This window comes from Gallus gallus, chromosome Z, assembly GCF_016699485.2.
Source record: "Gallus gallus isolate bGalGal1 chromosome Z, bGalGal1.mat.broiler.GRCg7b, whole genome shotgun sequence".
In the NCBI taxonomy this organism is placed as follows: Eukaryota; Metazoa; Chordata; class Aves; order Galliformes; family Phasianidae; genus Gallus; species Gallus gallus.
The window spans coordinates 57,141,787-57,164,072 of record NC_052572.1 but is presented as its reverse complement, the minus strand read 5'-3'; the positions used below and the strand labels follow the sequence as shown (position 1 = coordinate 57,164,072).

Genomic DNA, 22,286 nt, shown 5'->3' with positions numbered 1-22,286 from the left:
CAAACACACATGAGCATTATTTATGCATAACTTCTAGCAACCACAACACGTATGTGTTGACACAGACTGGAACAGTACGAAATTTTGCAAATGCTTCAGAGGAAACTAAAACTCAATTATGCATGCTCAAAAGCACACTGTAGTAAGCAACCCTGTAGCACAGGGCAAAGGAGCTGAAAGATCTGTTTGAACTCTTGATTTTCTCTGATTCCCACCATGTTTGTTCTCAGTTCTACACCACTTTTTTTGTTGTTGTTGTTTTGTTTTGTTTTTTCTTTTGCTGATTCCTGACAGCAACTAAAAAAAATAAGAACAAAAATACACAAACCAGTTACGTCATTTTGTAGTACAGTTTAACCAGACCTTGGCACACACACGTACACACACACATACATGTCTTTTTCTTCTTTTTTAACATGCAACTGCTTCCAGTATATTCACATTCTCAGGGCTACCAAGCTTAGTTTGACTATTGGCTTTGGGAGGATCTGATGCCAGCCAGCCATGCATAATGGCCTCTTTGTCTAGCTGTCACATGAACAGTGTTGTGTTACAATTATTGTCACTCCGGGCTTAAACTGCAAGGCATGCTTTCACACAAAACGTTCACTTTGGGTCTCTTTTTGGCAGAGCCTCGTGATGAAGACTCTTTCACTCCTGCAGTTAATCAGTTTAGCAATTCTGAAACTTTAAAAATAAGGATTCAAAAGCTCTCACCCAAATCAACTAAAACTTCCACACATAAAGAAAGGAGCAAGTAACAGAAAACAGCCATGACCTACATCATTATGCATGAATCAAAATCAGACTCAAGCGGTCAGTAAAAAACAGACTGTCATGGTGCAAAAGGTCTGAATGAGGCCAACAAAGCGAAAACATAGAAATAAGTTTGATTTAGTTCACCTTTGCAGTATGTGAGCTCATAGTATACCACCATGGTAGTGGGATCCCCCTGAAATCCAGTTTAGGAGATGAGCACAGAGTCACAGCTGCAAATTCCTTCCCTTTGTTCCACCAGCTAACAACCTCATTGTTCCTGGCTGCGTCTATGACACTAGGCAGATGCACCCTGCAGCCCTGATCTTTAGATATGAATTATGAACATGCCTCAACAGCACCTCACAACAAGATTGCAGCATATGCCTTCTTCGAGGACATGCTGTCTCCCCATGTGAAGCCCCAGCAAACAGGCTGAGCCAGGACTGAGAAGCTCTCACATAGCTCCCACACCCTGGGCTAGCACAGGAGCAGACCACAGCCAGTGAACAGCATCACACTGCATAGAGACACTGCAAACTATGCATAAGGATCTCATCATAACTTTACCTAAGCCCTTTTGTTAGATGACTGTTTTGTTTGAAATAACTGCCAGAGACAGGGAAAAGTCCAAGTCAAAGCTATCTCCACTTTGAATATTTTTCTCCTGCACCTTTGAAAAATGCCCACACGATAAAATTTATATCAAAATAATGCTATAAAATAAATCTGCTATAAAATAAATGCTATAAAATAAAATAACTTAGGTGATAGTGTTACTACATGCTATATAAAACCTCTAGGTTTCCTGAAAAATAGGTAAGCAAGGTTACAGTATAAAAGAAGCTCCAAAAGATGCCATGAACATGTCAAACTCGTTGAGACTGTACACAGATGTTTTTGTCTTCATTAATGCAAAATCTTCTCACAGGGCTAACACCAAAATATTACGAACTACATCCTCCTTTCTTTGAAGAATTCTGTGCTGCATGTATTTGTTTCATACTGTATATAGTACAGAATATAGTACTACTTGCTTTGAAGAGGGCTTATGGAATCTACCCCCGAAGGAGATAAGCAGAGCACAGCAATAACTCATAGCATAATGCTTGCAGTGTACACAAAACTTTAAAAAGCAATGGCTTCTTTCCAAAAGATGTGGGAGCATGCATGGAACAACAAACTACCAGCTTGCTTAGTGTTTCCTGTCCAGTTCATTTTTCTTTCCTTTGCAGTCCTTTAAAGCGACATAACCACTGCTAACTCAGGGTTTCATATTCCATCCCGATGTGTCAGTCACCCGAAACCCATATTATCACTCTCTTGTTCACATTTCTTTCTTCAGATGCCTTGAGCAGGCCTCCCAACTCTCAGCATTCTCCCTCACTGTTTCAAGCGCAACCTCCCAGAACATCAATGCCTTTGATAGACACTAGTAGGTCAGGTCTGGATCACAGGCCTAAACACCTTCACCTGCACCACAAAGCTCTGCTGGACTTCTCCAGATCAAGCTGACAACATCTTCTGCATCTCTGTAAGGTCATGACTCCTGAGCCACTATTTTATAGTCTCCAGCTATTTTACTTGCTGCCCCCAATAACTGGTGAATCGTCTTTGATGTAAGTAATTCACTGAATACTCCGATGCTCAGAACTTAAATTTTCTGGATGATTCCTGCAAGTGTCCAAATTACAGCTTTCTATCCACACACACAAAAAAATCTCATATATTCTGACATCCACCTGACTACCACAGCCTCTTTTTAGAGGATCAGGAATTTGACGAATACTTCTTCTCACAACTTCAGAAACCTTCTACAATGAATGTTTCCCTGTTTCCCTATAAGTAAATGTTGTATAACTCACTGCAACACCTTTTCAATTGCTTCTTGTTTTTAAAACTCATGCCTCTCATGGCTTCTTCCCATACCCATCAATTCTTGCTCTACATAAAATGTTGACCCTTTCTTTGGCACGACCATGGTACCAGCCTTCATTGCTAATGCACTCTTCTTTCAGATGCCTCCTGTTAAAAGATCTCCACTTAGAAGGAACTGCTACTTGAGAAAACTAGCTTTAATCACTTTACACTTTTTCATTATTTCTTGTGAATAATAATCTGACTGAGGCTTGACAGCTGTTTTCATGATTTCATTGTCCTTCCTTCATTTCTATTGTCTTTTGTCTTAGACTTCTGACTGTAAAAGGCAAGATCACTTATGCTATTGTTTTTGTGTTGTTGTACAGTTCCCGTTTCTAGAGCCATATAACCCACAGCTGTTAGTGCTAGTATCTCTGCTTTAAATATAATTGTATATTACATCTTCACATTCAAGTAACTTCGCAAGTGTTAGCTTGCATTTCTGTACCTTCAAAAATAATTTGCTAGCCATGGAAGAAGTGATATTTTACAGCATCAGGGAAAAAAAAAAAGATTCAACATGTTCTCTGAGGTCATACAAGTCAATGTCAAATTTAAAATTACATTTTTCAGCTCCCAATCTATATTCTTCCATTGTCTTGTACATTAAAAGGGCTCAGAATTAGTACTTCATTGCTGACTATGGGTTAATTTCTCTTACAACCAGATACAAAACACAGATGAGACATTAAGAGCTGGCTGTCTATATTTAATATAAACCTAATGTGTACATCCAAACGAACGAACCACAAATCCTTACAGAAGCAAAACATCAATTAAAGATCAGACAGCTTGAATGGGTTAATTAACAAGAATGCTGACACAATCAATAAAGCCATTCTAGTAAAGGCAATCTCTGCCCAGAATACCCCTCCCACTTTTCTGACAGATGGCTTTAGATCATGCATACCCTTTTCATATGAAAACATTTGGAATAGCAAGGTAGAGATTCTTGTAACAGATGAAAAAAAAAATGCAGTAACACAGCTTCTATTTAGTAAAATGTAGTGGCACAGGTATTATTCATCAAGCAAGACATTGCTTAATGGGAACAATGGTGTGGGAACCTTGATTGTAATATCACTACTCCTCACCACCCCACACCTAAAGAGAGACTCGCATTGTATTTTTTATCATTCTGTACTAGATTCCGTTGTGAATAATAATAATGATGATGCACTGGATTACATCCATGTCACAGCATTTTCCACGTAAGAATCAACCTACCCTAATCTTGACTAAAATTGTAGCACACGGGAAGATAATGTGTCCATTTTTTTCCTTCCTCAAATGCCACTTACTTTCCCTAATGAGAAGTAGAAGTGCTTAGACAACAAATAGGTATGTGGAGACATGGTGCAACTGCTGCCAAGTAATCTGAATATAAATTCAAGGGACCTTCACCAGCTGCAGTAAACACACTCCAAACTCCATTAGGTGTTAATCAAACTTAAGTACATTAATGTGTGGTTCCTGTGCTCTTTGCATAGCTGTTAACTGCTCTTGTTGAAGTGCCTTTGCTTCCCTGGGTGCATGCTCCCACATCGTACAATACACCCTTTTGTGGAAAACATGGTTATGAAGGCTGCTGGTGGACTGACTGCTCATCAGCCAAACTTCTCTGCTTGTCTGCAAGGCAGGAGGCTGCTCACTCAACACTGAGACCCCTGGGCACCTGAGGACACAACTCATGCTCCCAGTTGCCTTTCAGGCACACAAGTTAGCTATGCATGCTGCAGCTATAGCAGCTAAGGGCAAAACTTAGGGGGCACATCTTGTCACTAGAGCAAAGGCAGCATGGCTTCAGTATACTGGTGCTGCTTTTGGAGAGTCAAAACTGGTGAGCACAGCTCTGCCCTGGAGAACAGTGCAACTCTGGTAGGTGACTTCCAGGGAAATTAAACAGCCACAACAAACTCAGTGCAACTCAATGCACACAGGTCACTGAGCAGCAAGCAGCTGTTGTTTTTTGTTGTTGTTGTTGTTGTTGTTGTTTTTGTTTATTTGTTTAGTTGGTTGGTTGGTGGGTTTGGTTTGGGTTTTTTTTTTTGCAACACAGTGATTTGAACTATTGAGCAAGACACAGGAAACTCACTCCCAGCCCTGTGAACTGCTCAGCTCCTACCAGAGACCTCTTTAAGCCCGTAGCACTACAAACTAGCAAATACATCATCTGAAGAAGTCAAATGCAAAGTTGAGCCGTCTGCACAGCATTATTAACAATCAATATTAACATGATGCAACTGATCTACCTCCTGCGGGAGCGATCTCCATTTAGATTTGTTTGTGTGACAAGGACATATGGTGATTGCAATTGCATTTGCAAGAAAAATTAAATAGATTGTACAAGTTGAGGTTCTGTGCTCTGAAGCTGTGCAGGCACATGAGTCATATGAATAAACAAATAGGAAGACGGGCCTAAATTGCATTTTTTGTCCATATTATTAAAAACTCCCCAGCACACCTGCCCAGCAGGCATTTCTGATGTGAGATTAGTTCTTGTTTATCATTGTATTTCATCTTCAGGACCACACAGTGGCAACTGATACAGATGACTTTCACCCATCTAGTCTGCCATTCTAAGTTCTGTCTTGGGCTTGGCCAGTTGCGCCCCGCTGCGTATCAAGGACACACAGAGAAAATCATGTACGCTTTCCTCAGTTACTGTGCTATTGGGCACAAGTGCCCTTTAGGGGTGTTGACAAGGAAACTGGAGCCGGAAGCCAGCTTTTAGTTTCAGTCTCCCATCAGATATGCTGCTCAGTCTGAGCATCCAAAGCTCTCCAGCATCAGCGTGCAACTTATCTACTAGGAAATAATGTCACTCTCCAGACTTCTTTTTCCTTCTAACTTTCTGGATAAGAACACTTTTCCTAAATACAGTCATTATGTTAATCTGCTTTCTAAACTGCTGCTGCCAAAGCTTAGTTACAAACCTGAGAAAGTACTGATCCCATCAGTACTAATAGCATATCCAAAACAGAGGCTTTAAATTCTGTGTAATCAGAAGTTGGTACTCAATAAAAACTTCAGAGCTCTAAATGATACTGGGATTACACGTCTGCTTTGACTACAGGAAAATACTCAGCAATTGGCTGCAACACTTAAGTAATTCATATTATTACAAATGAGGCTGCAGTCCTGGCTCATTCTAGGAAAAGCAGCTGTTTTGGGGTGGGCTTATTTATTTTTTTTCTTCTTCCTGAATTGACTTGTGCCTATATCTCTAGTTTGAGTCTGTTTCTTGGATGAAACAAACAAACAAAAAAATGGAAATATTTACACGGCTGTGAATGCAGCCAAAAGAAAATACGTACAGGACATCACACAACAGAGTTTTTCTGGGCAGCTCGTGCTGAAAGACATACGCTGGAACGAAGTCAAGCTGTTAAGCAGATGTGCAAACTTCCATGTGCAGGTCATGCTTATTCACACACGTAGACAAACACCTCTGTCTCTCAGTAGATGCCACCAGTACCAGTCCCCGTACAGGATTGTCAAAAACTTTCCACGAAAACTACAATGACCTTTACAAACAAAACACCACCCTTTCGTTCACATAAGCGTGAGCCTGAATTCTGAGAAGTTCGGTCTTCTTACTAATTCTCACCGCACCCTGAAGCATCCGCTCGGGAGAGAGACAGGACGCATCCCCGAGCCCCGATCCCCTCCACGACCGGCTCACCCCACAAGCACGGCGCACGGGGTGCTGTCAGCTCCCTGCGCACAGCCGTAGCACCGCGCACCGGAGGCACGGCTGGACGCGCCTCGGCCAGCGTGACGCCCGCACCGCACCGCTCCGCTCCGCACCGCACCGCACCGCACCGCACCTGCGGGAGGGCCGGGCCGCCGCTGCCTACCTGTCCGCGGGCGCCCTCCCCGTCCGAGCGGCCGCTGCGTACCGCCGCTCCGCCGCCGGGTCGCCGCTGCCGCTGCGCCGGGCGAGGGGCGGTGTGTGCGGCGGGGCGCAGCCCCTCCCTTCGTCTCTCTCCCTCTCTCCCTCCTTCCATCCCGCCCCGCCGACGGCACGGCCCGGTCCGCCCCCAGCCCCTCCGCCCGCGCGGGGGGCAGCATCCCGGCAGCACCGAGAGGAAGGACGGAGACGGGCGGGGTCCCCACGCTGCTCCCCCCCGATAGCCCCCGTCTGGCCGCTCTCAAGCGGAGTAAAACTCGGGGAGCTCAGAGGGTGAGAGTTTGCAGAGGACGGGTGCCCTCCAAGCGAGTGCTGGAAGGATTTAGTTTTCCCGGCTCCCTCAGAGCTCGCTCACGGGTCCCAAAAGCGACAGGCAAACGCCCGTGCCCTCGCTAGCACTGCTCGGCACTACGACTTGCTCACTCTGTATTTACGCATAACAGTAGAGATGGATGTGTGCTTGTTTTTCAAGTGTTTCGGTAACTCCCTCTTGGTGACTGAAGTTGCAGCTTGGAGCGCTGCGAGGAAAATGTTCCGTGTAGCAGCGCAATTACCACTTGCAGCAGAGAGTCTCGGAAAGACTGACAGATGCAGTTCTCCAACCCCCCGCTTCTCCCCCCAGCCTTCTCCCTGAGCAGCTTCTGCACGACAAACAAACGCTGATACGCTTTTAACATAAAAGAAGGAATCCTAAATAGCGAGGACAGCAGATAACACGCCCAATTAGCTGATGCACGAGGAAGCCCGTCCGGGATAAACAGCGAACGCTGTGTCTGCCCGCGGCTGGGCGCCGAGTACCGCGCAAGGAGCTGCGGCTTTGGGTGCAGCGGGAGCGGCCGCTGAGGGCCGGGCTGCGTTCATTTCCAGGGGAGCAGCGACCTCTGCGGGCTGCCGCGAGGCTCCGCTCTGCGCGCCCCGGGACAGCCGGCACGGCGTATCCGCAGCTTGCAGGATCGGGCTCCTTTCTGAGGTTGCTGCTTTGGTAGATTTGTTTAGCTTCATTACCCATCATGGAAGGAATGTACCCACTTGCTTCTTATCAGAGCGCGTGCCTTAGGACTGCTTAGTGCTTTAAAACACCACAATTTCTCCAAGTAACGGTAAGTCTGTAATTTAGTTGTACGGTGCTGTTCCCCGCTGTTGTGGTGTCAGAAAAAAAAACGTATCTTTACATATTCATGCTCTGACCTCAGCCAAAAGAACGTTACGCCACTTCTGTATTACTTCTTGACACCTCTTACAAGATGAAGAGGTTTCCTTTCATCATTTATTCACCTCTAATGGATACATACAAAGCAGTAAGAAAAGAGCTTTATATTCCTCGTCCTCTTTTGCAGTGTGAACCACATACTTCTGTGAATTGTCTCATTTTTTCTTTAAGGGAAGTGGCAGAAGAATGAGGAACTGTGCTGTAAGAATATGTCCCTAAATGTTCATTTGAAGACAGCTTCCTCTTTAGCATGCTTGTCATGGAAATGTACATCCCAGGTAGAAAGTGAGCAAACCCGGCAGCAAGTGCTGTGGTGATGTCCTACCAGATAACTGCTTCTCCTTCTATCTCTCCTTCTGTTTTTGTTTGGTTTGGTATCATTTTGAACCAAAATCTTCAAATGCCCTGAAGCCAATAACTATGTCATATAATTAGGACAGAAGTTTTAGAGATGGGCAACATAAACAAATCAGGGTCAGAGCCAGCATTTTTTACAGACTTTACAAGCCTGTTCCTGCTTCTCAGTCTAAAAACCTGCATCACTTTATAGTTGTTTGGAACATTACTCTCACTCATTACAAATGTAGATCAATATTGTGTTTTCATTTCCACCATCTGAACCCATCCTCCTTAATAAGACGAAGATTATAACGTTGTTCACAGTTTATGTTCAAACTGCTTTTGTCAGTTCAAGCATTGCTATCAAAATCATGAACCTGCAGAGGATCAAACATTATACCACAGTGCAGTTCTTGCTGAAAGTTGTGTTAGGTTCAGTCAATAACACAAGGGGCAGTTAAACTTAACTGTGGTAAGACACCTGCTTTGAGGTGAGGTGAACTGACCTCTGAGTCAGCTTGACCATCGCAGATGACTACTGATGACTTGAATTAGATGTTTAGCTTTCAGACAGTGATGGATGATGTGTGGTGTGCAGCACAGAATTGCTTTCACTCAGAAGTGTTCTAGCCATTGTCTCTCCAGATTGCTGGCCAGAAACACACATGGAAGTGCAAAGTCTTCTTGTGAAAAAGCAACAGAGACATAATTCTTGTTCTGAGCACAGGAAAGAACTAGGAGCAGGGGGATTTAGAATGGCTGTTAGGAAGAAATTGGTTACCCATACAGCAGTGAGGCCCTGGCACAGCTGCCCAGAGAAGCTGTGGTGCCCCATCCCTGGAGACGCTCAAGGCCAGGCTGGATGGGGCCCTGGGCAGCCTGAGCTGGTGGGGGGCAGCCCTGCCCACAGCACGGGGTTGGGGCTTGGTGGGCTTTAAGGACCATCCAACCCAAACTATTCTTTGATTCTATAATTTTGTGATCTCCGGTACTGCAGGATACTTACTTTTTAATGAAACTTAAACACTGTTACTGATTCACCACATCCTTCTCTCTAAATTGGAGAGGTATGGATTTGAAGGATAGACTGTTTGATTGATTAGGAATTGGCTGGCTGGACACAGCCAAAGGGTTGTGATCAATGGTTCTGTGTCAGGGTGGAGGCCGGTCACAAGCGGTGTCCCTCAGGGATTGGTCTTGGGACTGGTGCTCTTCAACATCTTCATCAGTGACATAGATGATGGCATCCAGGGCACACTAGAGTGCATGTTTGCATATGACACCAAGCTGAGCGGTTCAGCCAAAACACTGGAAGGAAGGGAAGCCATCCAGAGGGACCTGGACTGGCTGGAGAAGTGGACCCATGAGAACCTAATGAGGTTCAATAAGGTCAAGTGCACGGTGCACTTGGGTCAGGGCAAACCCAGGTATTTATACAAACTGGGGGAAGATCTCCTTGAGAGCAGCCCTGCAGAGAAGGACTTGGGGGTCCTGGTAGACGAGAAGCTGGACATGAGCCAGCAGTGTGCGCCTGCAGCCTGGAAGGCCAACTGTGTTCTGGGCTGCATTAAAAAAAAGGGTGGCCAGCAGGGAGAGGGAGGGGATTGTCCCCATCTACTCGGCTCTTGTGAGGCCCTATCTGGAGTACTGCATCCAAGCCTGGGACTGTCAGTACAGGAAGGACGTGGAGGGCTACTAAGATGATCAGAGGACTGGAGCACCTCTCCTATGAAGAAAGGTTGAGGGAACTGGGCTTGTTTAGCCTGGGGAAGAGAAGGCTCCAGGGAGACCTCATTGCAGCCTTCCAGTACTTGAAGGGAGCATATAAATAGGAGGTGTAATGGCTGATTATGTGGGTGGATAGTGATAGGACAAGGGGGAATGGTTTTAAACTGAGACAGGGGAGATTTGGTTTAGATATTAGGAGGAATTTTTTCACACAGAGTGGTGATGCACTGGAACAGGTTGCCCAAGGAGGCTGTGGATGCCCCATCCCTGGAGGCATTCATGGCCAGGCTGGATGTGGCTCTGGTCAGCCTGGTCTAGTGGTTGGCAACCCTGTACATAGCAGGGGGGTTGAAACTAGATGATCATCATGGTCCTTTTCAACCCAGGCCATTCTATGATTCTATTATATGATTCTATGAATCTGAGGATTACAGCATGAAGGAGTGTTACCATGTCTACACTTTTCTGGTAGGACAAATGCGCTTCAACCAATAAAGCTTAATTTTAAAATACTTCAAATATATTTAAGTATCACATTGTGCATGTGTGACCCACGTTATCTCTGTATATGTATGTATATTTCTCCACTGAAGTATCACTTCATAATGGCCAGCCTTGCTCTATGACTGCCCAGGAAAAAATAATTGTATGATGTTTCTGATTCATCTTCTTTTTGAGTATGGAAAACTTTTTAAGTTATTGTTTGAAATGCCTGGATTGTAGGTAGTGAGTTGAAATCACAGGAGGGATTGTCTTTGACCATATCTCTTGATGTAGGACAACGCACCCAAGTAACACTGCACAGTAGCAACATCAAATGGCAGAGCACAGATACAGACATCTCTCCCCCATCCAACTCATCAGGGATGCCAGAGGAGGTCTGGTCAAGGGCAAGAGTTGCCCCTACAGTGGCAGCAGTGTTGGAAGCAGCTGTGGGGCTGTTCCTGCCCCCAGCAGCACAGGACATGTGCAGGCCTAAGAGGTGGCAGGGCGCCCCACTGTGCTGGCACACATCAATGTCAGTCAGTGCACAAACATCTCTGTGTGCTGTCACAGAGAGAGCCTCTGGCATTTTAGCAAATCTTGCTTCTTATGAGAATCATATTTGAAAATACTTCTCCTTGGTTGCTCTAGCAATCAGCTTTCCTCTTTGCAGGCTTGTTTGGGGTTGATGGTGTTCTGTTTCTGAATGCATAGCTTTTTGATAACTACAACACCATATAGCAGAGTCTCTGTACATTTGTGAGATTTGCTGGAGGGTGTGCTACATTGGGAGATGAGATTTCTGGGTGATATGGAGAAGAACTCAGAAAATATCCCAACGGTAGGAAATTGGAAGTAATTTCCTTGTAATTGGTAGATGAAGGTGAAGTATTAGGAAAATCTGAGTGGTTCACTGAGCAGCAAAACTAAGCAGTTGCTTTCCTTACATGTTTTTATCATATTGACTGATGCTGTTGTTGGTATGAAAAGGGATGAGGGACTGAAAGAGTCAAGAGTCGTTCTTTCTCATTGGGCTCATTTCAGAAAGTGTTGTCTGAAGAACAGAGAAGGCGACCCTGGCGCTGTGACTGTCATATTTTTGTATGATCTGTGGGCAAAGAGATCTGACCTAACTTTACATGGACCTCAGTCTTGACACTTCAGAAATACTATTTGAAAAAACGCTGCTTTCTGCAAAGGACTGGTTTGGAGCTCTTGGTGTGGGTTTTGTATTTTTCTCCTTTTCTTCTCTTTATTTGTTTTGGTATTAACCGTACCAAGTTATGTACATATTTGAGGTTCATTTCCTGTTCTCCTTTACTGGCTTTTGTCTCACAAGCAGCAACATTTTGGCAGGTTTTTAATGGAACTTCATGGGAAAGAGAGCTTTCCAATTATTTGCTTTGGTTGTGCTCAATTCAAGTGGTGGTTAATGTGGTTTATTTTTCCTGGATATTTCATCTGGTCTGTGCTTTCCTTAAGAATGTATGTCCTGACGAGGAGAAGTTTTGTTTTTTCTCTATCTGAAAAGAGCTGAAAAACATACGCAGTCAGATAGGATGTTAGGTGTGAACACAAATACGTGAGAGTCCCTTTGGTCCATTGAAGAGGAAGAGGGCAGGAAGGGAAGAGCTGAAGTGCCTGAAGAGTTGGGTTCACATACATGAATGATCTGCCTGAGCAATGCCATCACCTTCTGCTCAGTGCTGCATGAGCAGCGTTGCTCCAAGCAGGACATGGAAGTGGTGGGTGTTCCTCATGCCATGCAGAAGGAAACGGCTCAGCTGTGGTTGGTTCCGTGTTCTACATGCCCGGCTATTTTGAAGTGGGAGCATGTATAACATCTAATTTGTGTTCCCACCAGCTGCGAAATCATTTATAACGCTGAAATTTCCTTTCAAACACTCCTCCGGTTTCATGCCAGCCTTAACACTGGATTCCAGGACAGCTACTGTTCAGCCAAAAACCTGCTGTATGGCGACTGAATGGAACTTGTTATTTTGTGGGATACTTAGAAATAGTGTTTTCTTCCATCACACACTAAGTGGGAAGAGGAATTTTGGGCCATGCAGCTAACAGCATGTCCAGCAGTTAGTAGATGCGCCACACTAGGAGCCATCCCAGTGAAGCTCAGCTCTGAATCAAGAGCACTCTTTCTGACCACCCTTCTGTGCTTTGATCAGTGTAACTACACTGTCAGACAGACTGAAACCACAGGCTTAAAATACTGTGTACTGTGTGCCTAACAATTCACTGTATGATAGAGAAAAGTGCTTTCCTACTTTCAGAGGTATGTCAAACAGCAAAGTGCATTTTCCAGTGACACAGCATGTTGGCTGTGCTGTCTGGTGATGCTGGTCTCCTTGTTCAAGAGTGGGAGATGTAAAGCTGAGGTATCTCAGGAACAAGCTTAGCCTCAAAGATAATGTGGGGAGTTTTGTTTGGTTCACCTTTTCTAAGCTGTGCAGCTTTTTTATATTTCGTTTTCATTTTATTAAAACTCTTGGAATAGAAAATGGAACTTGTTTTACATCTCTTTGAATTCAAAACCTTTGAACCTTTCTGTAGTATCAGACATTATTGAATTTGTAGATGGCTGTGCATTTGTATTAGATAAGTATTCAAGATTATTATGGAATACACGTTGTAAAAGTGTTTGTTGATCCAGAAATAGAGTCCTCATCCCCATTTAAGAAATACTTTTTCTGAAACTTGTTTTAAATTAATTGTGAATTAATGTGAATAAAAGTGAATTAATTATTACTATTGAGTTGGATTTCTTGTTAAATTGACCTGTATGAGCACATTGTTCGTAATTCAACTAATATTCCTTTGTTCCCAATCAGTAGACATTTGACAAAGTAGTACACCTATGGAAGTGGAAAAAGGAAGAAGCACATAATCTTCCAAATCAGTTTTATGACCTCAGTTTGGAGTACTGTTACATTAATTACAAGACCGTGTGTAGTATTTTATTTGGGAAACACAGACAGAGACTTAATCACTGTGGTTGGAATGGTGCCACTGTAATCATGCTCTGTGCCATCATCCAAGTTTAAATGCCTCAGCATATTCAACTGCTATTCTCATGAGTGACTGGAGTTCAGGCCCTTGAGGAAGTGGACTGTATTTCTCGTTCACCCTGCGTATGTTCATTGCTTCTTCGTTAAGTTCTTCAGTGTGTCATCTGTAGGAGCGGTTGTAAGGTTGGCTGGATGTGAACCAGCTCTGATTACTGCTGTTCAGGAGACGCCGCGATATAACATAGACACATTTTCATGCATGACAGCACTGCAGAGCTCCTGCATTGGCCTTGGAGCTCAGAATTCCAAACCTCCAAATCCATTTGGGTGACCAGTGCTTCTGGGGGCTTCAGAGCGACAGCACAGCAGTTCCTGCTGGAGTTCCTCGTGTCTCAAGGGCTGCTTTTGGCCCCGGGCAGAAACAGCCCATACTCGATGCACGCAAACAGAGCACATCCTGAAGTGATGTCCAAATGCACAGGAGAAGCATTTCTACCATCACCCACGCTGAAATACAGAGCAAGGGTAAATAGACTGCTCTGTATGGTTTTGGGAACAAAGAACATGTATTCTCTTTCTGCTACAGCAACCTGGTGGGGGTACTGCTCAGAAATAATTACTGAGTGCTTAAAGTTAGCGGTACGCCCAGCAACTATCCCCTGTCTGTGGAGATGGAGAGGAGGGGAGAAGTCCTATGGAAGGCTGTGCACAGCTTTTACTGTGATTCCTGCAAAGAGGACAAACACCACAGCATTTGGAGTTGGGAAAAGAGGTGTGCATTCCTTGACAGGTGTGGTAAGGCTGTGGGAAGATGATAGTGAGCAGTGCTGAACTTCAGTGCTTGCACACACATAGACCTGGAGCCAAGGGGGTGAGTCCTTGAAGGAAAGTAGAAAAGCGCTGAGAGTCTTTCCTCAAAAATCAGTGTTAGCTTATAAATTATTTTCATATATGTAAATGTATACACTTCTAAATGCTTGTAATGAGGAAGTAACATAGAGGCATATTTCATGGTGGGAGATGGACATCAAATTACTGTAAGCACATGGATAAAATGGATGAGTAACTTCAAAAGTCATTAGTTCCCGTTTCCTGTTTAAACAGGTGAAGTAGTGAAGTGAGGGCTGTTATGCTTGTGGAAAAGGTCTGAGTTGGAACCTAACACCAGTAACTCGCTCAAACAGCAGAGCCGTAGGGCAGGCATGTCCCACCAGTGGCCTGCAGACCACATGCAGCCCAGGCCTGCCTGCTTTATGTTTGCCCACTGCCCCACACCATCATGGTGGCGGTTCTACCCGGCCCTGCGCACACTCCCATCCTTCACAACAACCTCACAGTGGTATGCAGTCAGCACTGCCTGGGCTGAAACCAGGGCATGGGGAGGGCACACTGAAGTGCTGACTCGAGTGATGGCAAATAGCTGTATGCCTTGTGATATACTGGCTAAACACCGTCCTGTGGACGACAAAAGATACCTCTCTGTGCTTTCCATTTTGATACAGGAGCATGAGAACAGACTGAAAAAAATACATTTTTTTTAGTAGATTTGCAACTCCATTTTCAGTCAAAATAAGTCATCTGCCAATATTCAAATGAAATGTTTAGAGTTGCAATCAGACATTCAACTTAAAGAGGCAAATATGTTTAAATGAAGACATTATTTAAAGGCAGAAGTTTCTCTTGAACCCTCTGGATGAACATAGTTATTTTGCATGTTTTAGTATTTTATAAGAAAATATGTGAAATTAATTCTCATAGAATTAAACTTTCCAGTTCATTTTAACCTCTTAATAAGGTACATCACAAAAAGAAGCAAAGGAAATTGACTGTTGGTTGCAGAGGTCAAGTAGAAAACTCGACACACAGTCTAGCTAAAATCCTGAGGTTGCTATGATGTGTGATTTAACATTAATGAGAACATAGAAAATAAATAAAAGAGGCAAAGCCGTATGCAAATTACCTGTTAAGAATTCTTCTGTTTCTGCTTTTTTTTTTTTTTAGTCTAGTAGGTTTTGCAGAAAGCTTAAAGATAAATAATAATTAATGCACATATATACAAATCCATCCTCAGCATTTGCAGCAGAAAACTGAGGTGTTCAGAGCCTTGTAAAACTGAGTGCAGCACAGATCAGTCAAACCTTTTATATGCAGGAAACAGAAGCAACATCACTAAGTTAGGTCCACAGATACTGTAATGCTACATTCAGCTTGGCACTGACTGTGCTGACATACTGGCTTGCATTGGGAATAGTCAAACATAACAGAATCTGTGGCATTTGGAGTTGGTTGGGGGGTTTTAATTAACCCTCCTTAAGGATTTAGTGCATTTGTCTTTAATTTGTGTGTGTGTGTGTTGTGGGATTACTCCTGAATTACAAATTTAGGTTGAACAAGTGATTGGCCTTCCTCACTAGTGGGATGTTATTCAAAGATAATGCACGCTATATTTATTACTGCATTTCCAGCAGAGTTGGGCATTTAAACGTCAATAAAACCTGCCAGTCTAAGGAAACAAACAAACAACAAACAAACAAACAAACAAACAAAAAACCATGCAAAATGCTGCCACATTCCATCCAATGAAATTCCATAGCTTGAAATCCAGTTATATGCTGCTCATTATTTGCTACACGCACTCTGCTCTAACTCAAGTCCTGGATGCTCGTTTTCATGATTTAGTTGTGCATTCCCAATGTTTAACATGCTGAATATCTAAAGTGTTGCCCACTGCACTGATGCAGCATGGATGAGATGGTTACTTTGCAAAGAATATATGGAAACAGGATTTCACAGAAAATATACTGATGTTACCTGTAACGCTGAGACACTGCAGATGTGCCTGTGTGTGTTCAGCATAGCTCTTTTTAACTACTGCCCACATTGATAACTCAGAGGAGAGAAATCAATAAGGCAATTATATTTGCAGCTATTCACTAAAGCTAGCAGAATCCTTATGATTCTGAGGGTAAAAGAGGAGACACAGAGGAGTCGGAGTGGATCTCAAACTGGAAAGCAACAACATGACGTTCAGCGTGCATTTATAGTAATATTAATTACCTTTGCTCTAGCTGTTGCTGTTTTTTCATCTATTTTTTATTTTATTTTTATTTTTATTTATTTATTTATTTATTTTGTGATACAGACTACCTTCACATCTCACTGGGAAGCAGGCCATGACATTTGCTTTCTTCTGTATAATAAAGTACCCTTCATTTTGTTGAGAAGTATTACTTCGCTTATAGAAATGACTTCTACATGTGAAAGATGCAGAAGCTGTAAAGTGCTTATTAATGTGTATTCCCTTAGTCGTGTTACATATCCACAACCAGAAGAGTCATAACACAGCAGCAGGAAAACATTTGCAGGGTATTTTATTCTGTAGTCCGGTGTACTCTCTAACAAACAATTGCAAATGCTCCGGACATCATGACGCGTTAAAGTACATTTATCAAGCAAAGGAAATACAAACCACAAGTCTTTTAGGAGCAAAGAAGGCTCTTTCTATATGTCTTCCCAGGAAAATGGAGTTGAGGCTACTTAGTGCAATTCCAGCCACTTTGAAGAAAATATCACTTCATATCCAGCAAAGCAATCAAAAATATATAACAGTGGAAATAATGACTTTATGAATATCTGTGTACTGTTTTTTAAGTTCAAATGACCTACACTTAAATTCAGACTTTAAACTGAAGACTGTTCTCTGCCTCTTGCAGGTCACCATTAACAGTGAGCAGACAGAAAGCCAAAAACAGCTATAAAATACAAACACTTTCTCTGTACCTTCTTTTTTTTCTGGCCACACTATCAATGATGGTTTAGAAGAAGCTAATATAAGGCTATTCAGTTTAAGTCCAAACTACATCTTTAAGCATTGTATGGATGTAAAGTAACCTATGAGCTTTGCAAAGAGCACCATCTACAGTGGGGTATATTCATCCAAGCAAGATATCGGAAAAAAACATACAAGAGGGGAAGGGAAGGGAAGGGAAGGGAAGGGAAGGGAAGGGAAGGGAAGGGAAGGGAAGGGAAGGGAAGGGAAGGGAAGGGAAGGGAAGGGAAGGGAAGGGAAGGGAAGGGAAGGGAAGGGAAGGGAAGGGAAGGGAAGGGAAGGGAAGGGAAGGGAAGGGAAGGGAAGGGAAGGGAAGGGAAGGGAAGGGAAGGGAAGGGAAGGGAAGGGAAGGGAAGGGAAGGGAAGGGAAGGGAAGGGAAGGGAAGGGAAGGGAAGGGAAGGGAAGGGAAGGGAAGGGAAGGGAAGGGAAGGGAAGGGAAGGGAAGGGAAGGGAAGGGAAGGGAAGGGAAGGGAAGGGAAGGGAATGTGAGGGGAGCGGATGGGGAGGAGAGGGGAGGGGAGCGGATGGGGAGGAGTGGGGAGGGGAGGGGAGGGGAGGGGAGGGGAGGGGAGGGGAGGGGAGGGGAGGGGAGGGGAGGGGAGGGGAGGGGAGGGGAGGGGAGGGGAGGGGAGGGGAGGGGAGGGGAGAGGAGAGACCTGGGACTGTTCAGCCTGGAGAAGACTGGGGGGGGGATTTTATCAATGTTTATAAAAAGCTAAAGTGTGGGTATCAAGTGGATAAGGCCAGGATCTTTTCAACCACTCCCAGCAACAGGACAAGAAGCAAAGGGCAGAAGCTGGAACATAAGATGTTCCATAAGAACATGAGAAAGAACTTTATTGTGGGGATGACAGATCAGTGGAACAGGCTGCCTCAGGAGGTTGCAGAGTCTTGTTCTCTGGAGATACTAAAAACCAGCCTGCAAACTTTGCTGTGTGAGCTACTGTACAGAACCTGCTTTAGTGGGGGTGGGGGTGGGGGGGTGGACTCTCCAGATCTCCAGAGGTCCCTTCCAATCCCAGTGACTCTGATTCTGTTACTCTGTGGATGTGATGTATGAAAAAAAAAACACCTCCAGCATTCTCAATATGTAAATACAACAACTATTAGATATTAATAAGTGTTTCACAGGCTTGTCTGGTTTTAAGCAACATACCCTTATTAATCCCTACTTTCATTCATATAAAGAAAATTCCACTCAAACTCAATTCAGCCATTATCCTTAATACTTCTCTGGATGGTTTAGGTACACTTTACTGACCAAGAAATAAGTCTCACTGTGTATATTGCATGATCAATAGCTGGATTTATAGGTTTGTGATTCTGGAACAAAATTCATTACTTCTGTTGTTTGAACCCCCTTAAGCACTCAAAAAATTGTAGCTACTCATTACAATGTTTCCATTTCTTCACAAGTAGAGTCCCAATCTCTGGAGTGATTATTAAGACTAGCATGTCATTATATCAGCTGTGAAAGAAGTGAAAGAAGCTGTAGTGATTTTAGGATTGGCTCACACAGGATAAGCAAAGCAGCAGAGCAAGAGCATAAACAACTGCATCCTTTGTCGTGTCTCACATCAGTTAGTGAAACATACTGCTTTTAAATAACTTCCCTAAGTTGGAGTCATATTCTTTCCCTTGGACATACTCTATCTCCTATGCAGAGAATCAAGGTTTCTAAATGAAAATCCAATTTCCTGAGATATTTTAATGTGTATTTAATAATAAACAGCATGTACCAGGTATTACTGTGGGACTTGGAAGTCAAGCAAAAAAAGTCAAGCAAGGTGCCACAAGGTGCCGCTCTTCTCAACGTCAAATAACCAACATTTTGATTCTCGCCAGTTATCTCCTTATAGCAAGTAAAGTAAAAATAATAAGAGGATCAACAACAACAACAAACACCCACAAAGAACTCCTAATTATATCCATTATGGCATAGTTTTAAAGGGGTCTGATTCTCAGACAAAATGTTCATTACTTCTGAGAAATCATCCTTGGAAACGTGTGATCTCTCTTTGGAATACAGGAATTCCTAGTTGTGTCATGGACAGTTTTCTTCAAATTCGTGATTAATATTTATTTTTAAAATTTTAGCAACTAATAATGATTGTTGATTTCTTGTCACATGAGATATCCACAGGCTGCTCATGAACATCAAGGAGGTCAATGCAGTCAGAGAAATGTGTCCAGTCAGTATGACCAAGCAGGCCATCATCACAGGAAAATGAATGCCAGAACACATATCAAGATGTTACATTAGATTAAAAATCAGATATGACAGCTGAATTTAAAGGGCTGTATAAATAAGGAGAATTAATTTGTATTTGATTTGGCAGAGAAGCAAGAATCATGGGTTGAATGAAACCAGAGAGGTGATATGATGAAAGTAAAAGGATAAGATTTTATTTACACTGAGAAGAGATGCATAGAAGGTAAGACATCTTTACTTTTCTTGGGGATGAAGACAGGCTTTTGTAGCAACACAGATCATAAACTGTGATCTCAGACAATAATTAGGCAAGATAATTAGGAAAGATCATGGACCAGAGATGCTGTACAACCAAAGTGAGACAGGCCAGTGAAGCAACCACCAAAGGTGAAGCCTGAGTTGAAGAGTTCACCCAGTTATAAGCCTGGATAACAATCATTACAATGGTCTCCCACAAGAGATAGAGGAAGAAAAGGTAACAATGGAAAACCAAGAGGGAGGTTAATGTTCTGTTTTGCTTCCGCAGAACTAACAGCTAAATAACAAGGGGAATAGGAGTGTGGGGGGCAATACTTACTTTTGGATAAAAAGGATAAAATGCCCAGTTTGTGTACACGTGTGCTCTGCTTCCAAGTTTTAGAATCTCCAGTTGCAACTCACTGCTCAAAGAAAACGCCAAATGGAGTCAAAGAAGTACTGTGGAATTAACTCATAAAGAAAGGCTATAGGGTTGATATATCTGAGTAGATTATGAAGAAGAAAACAAACAAAAATATCTGATAACATCTATGCATCAATTATCATACAACTGCTTTAATTGAGAGATGCTGCCGAAATAGAACCATTGTCATTCCTAGTTATTTTATTAAAATCCCAGGTCTGTTTGCAAAACACGATGAAATGCTTCATGACAGTAACAATAATGAAGTATCACCATCATTGATATCATACACATTCTCTGCAATGTGAGCATAATTACAGCAATATCCAAGGCACAAATTAGCCCATCATGTGTCTGTTTGCAGTACCAGAGGCAGTGCTGCACAGTATTTTAGGAAACCATGATTAGCTTTGAGTCCACTTTGACAGCAGATCCATTCAGTGATCCATGCAGCGTAACAGAACTGAATTTTGCTGCTATCATTCCAAATTCTTTTGATGTCTGGCTAACAAAGATTGTACAACTCAACACATTTTTGATAGCTAGTTTTATATAGAGAATCAGAGACCCTCATCTGTGAAGAAATCATAGTACCATCATGTTCAGCTAGATGACATTACATTGAAGAGTGAAAAAACATTGGCCTTTTCATCTTTGCAATTCAAATTCTTTAAACACAAATAATCCGATCTATACAGCTGTTGCCGAAGTCAAGGAATAAAGAAGCAGGCTGAACTCATGGTAGTTCTGCTACGAAAGACTCTACAAGAGCCAAATGATGTGTTTAATTACTGTCTGGGCATCATCAGAGCACATAAACCTTTGCTGTGCAGATATTCCCAAAGACAGATACATCCACCGACCTAGAAGATAACTTCCTCCTTTCTAGTCTCCCCTGCCTGACCACAATGCATTATTGGTCCCCTAGACTTTTGCAGTGAGGATCACGGATCACTGCAGTCTTGGCACACTAAAGCAGGTGCTGTGGAAATCACAAATTTTACAAAGGAAAGCCCAGGCGAAGGGTCCAGCAAACAATGACGAAGCCATCAATTCCTACCTTTAGGTAATAACTTAAGAAGCAAATAGTAAACCCGCTGTTTAACCATTTCTATCCCTTCAAATACTTCTACTGAGAAGACAAGCTGTGTATGGATTTGAAGACGATCCCTTTTCCATTTGTTCATCTTTTAGTCTTCCTTCTGAAAGGAAAAACCTTTTGCATAAATAAAAAGACATACCCAGTCGTGGAAATTTCTTCTGCAGTTGAATCACTGAGACTAAAAAAGTTTTATTACCACTCCTTCACATGAAAATAAAGACCACAGTTAATGTGTTAATGAGGCCCACATGTAGTTAATAGTATGGCCATGACCTGCCAGCCTTGCATGGAGGGAGGCAGCATGTGCAGGGCTAGCAATGAGCCATGTCCCAGCAGTGCAGACAGAGCTGGGTGATGCATCCAGACATGAAACAGTGGAGGGCATGGGAAGGAGATCGTTGCAAGCTTGTTCAGCCTCAACAAGAGGAAAATGGAAAGTGCTTCTATTCCCTCCTAAGGAGCAAGATTCTAAGCCAAATTGTTTTTGAATTAACACTAAACAATGTTACTGCAGTCATTATATGACATAAAATGCTTATCCAAAATATCCATGGCATCAGAGATAACAGGTTACAGCATGGATTATGCCAGCAGAGGGACAGTTACCACATGGCAAAGAAAGAAAGAGTACCGAGAAATAAAATATCTCTGTGAAAAAAAAAATGATGTGAATAGAAGCATTTTATACTTCATATCATCTATAATCAGCATCAAAATAACCATAATTTCACCTGTGAATACATTGCTTTACTTTTAAACTTAGATTACATTAAGAATAGGAGAGAATTGTAATGTTTTATAGAATTTAGTAATAGATTTTAAGAGAGGGATTGGATATGATTTCCTTGTGTTTGATTTTGAAGTGATGGATTGGAAATAGCAGCAATAATCAGCCTTTGCACAATGCTGACAAAATTTTGTGTGAACTGGAAGAAGAAATGATGATGATATGGTATTGGGAAAAAATACATTTCCTTTAAAGTCTTGTATCATGAGACAGTAAATAAGAGCATCATATTTTATATTAGTACATCATCAGTTAATACATCATTTCAAAATACATTACTAGGCTGAGAAATAAACTGTCTTTTCTTGTTTATTTGACATCT

General features: G+C 42.7%; 1 protein-coding gene across 1 annotated transcript in view; it reads right to left on the bottom strand.

The window, feature by feature from the left end:
* The window catches only part of MEGF10 (multiple EGF like domains 10), a 101,446-nt gene extending 94,839 nt beyond the window's left edge, over positions 1-6,607 (bottom strand). The window contains exon 1 of the mRNA XM_424719.8: positions 6,537-6,607. The gene's annotated coding sequence lies outside the window, so the exon portion shown is untranslated. The remainder of the gene's footprint in view (positions 1-6,536) is intronic.
* Between the last annotated feature and the right edge of the window lie 15,679 nt (positions 6,608-22,286).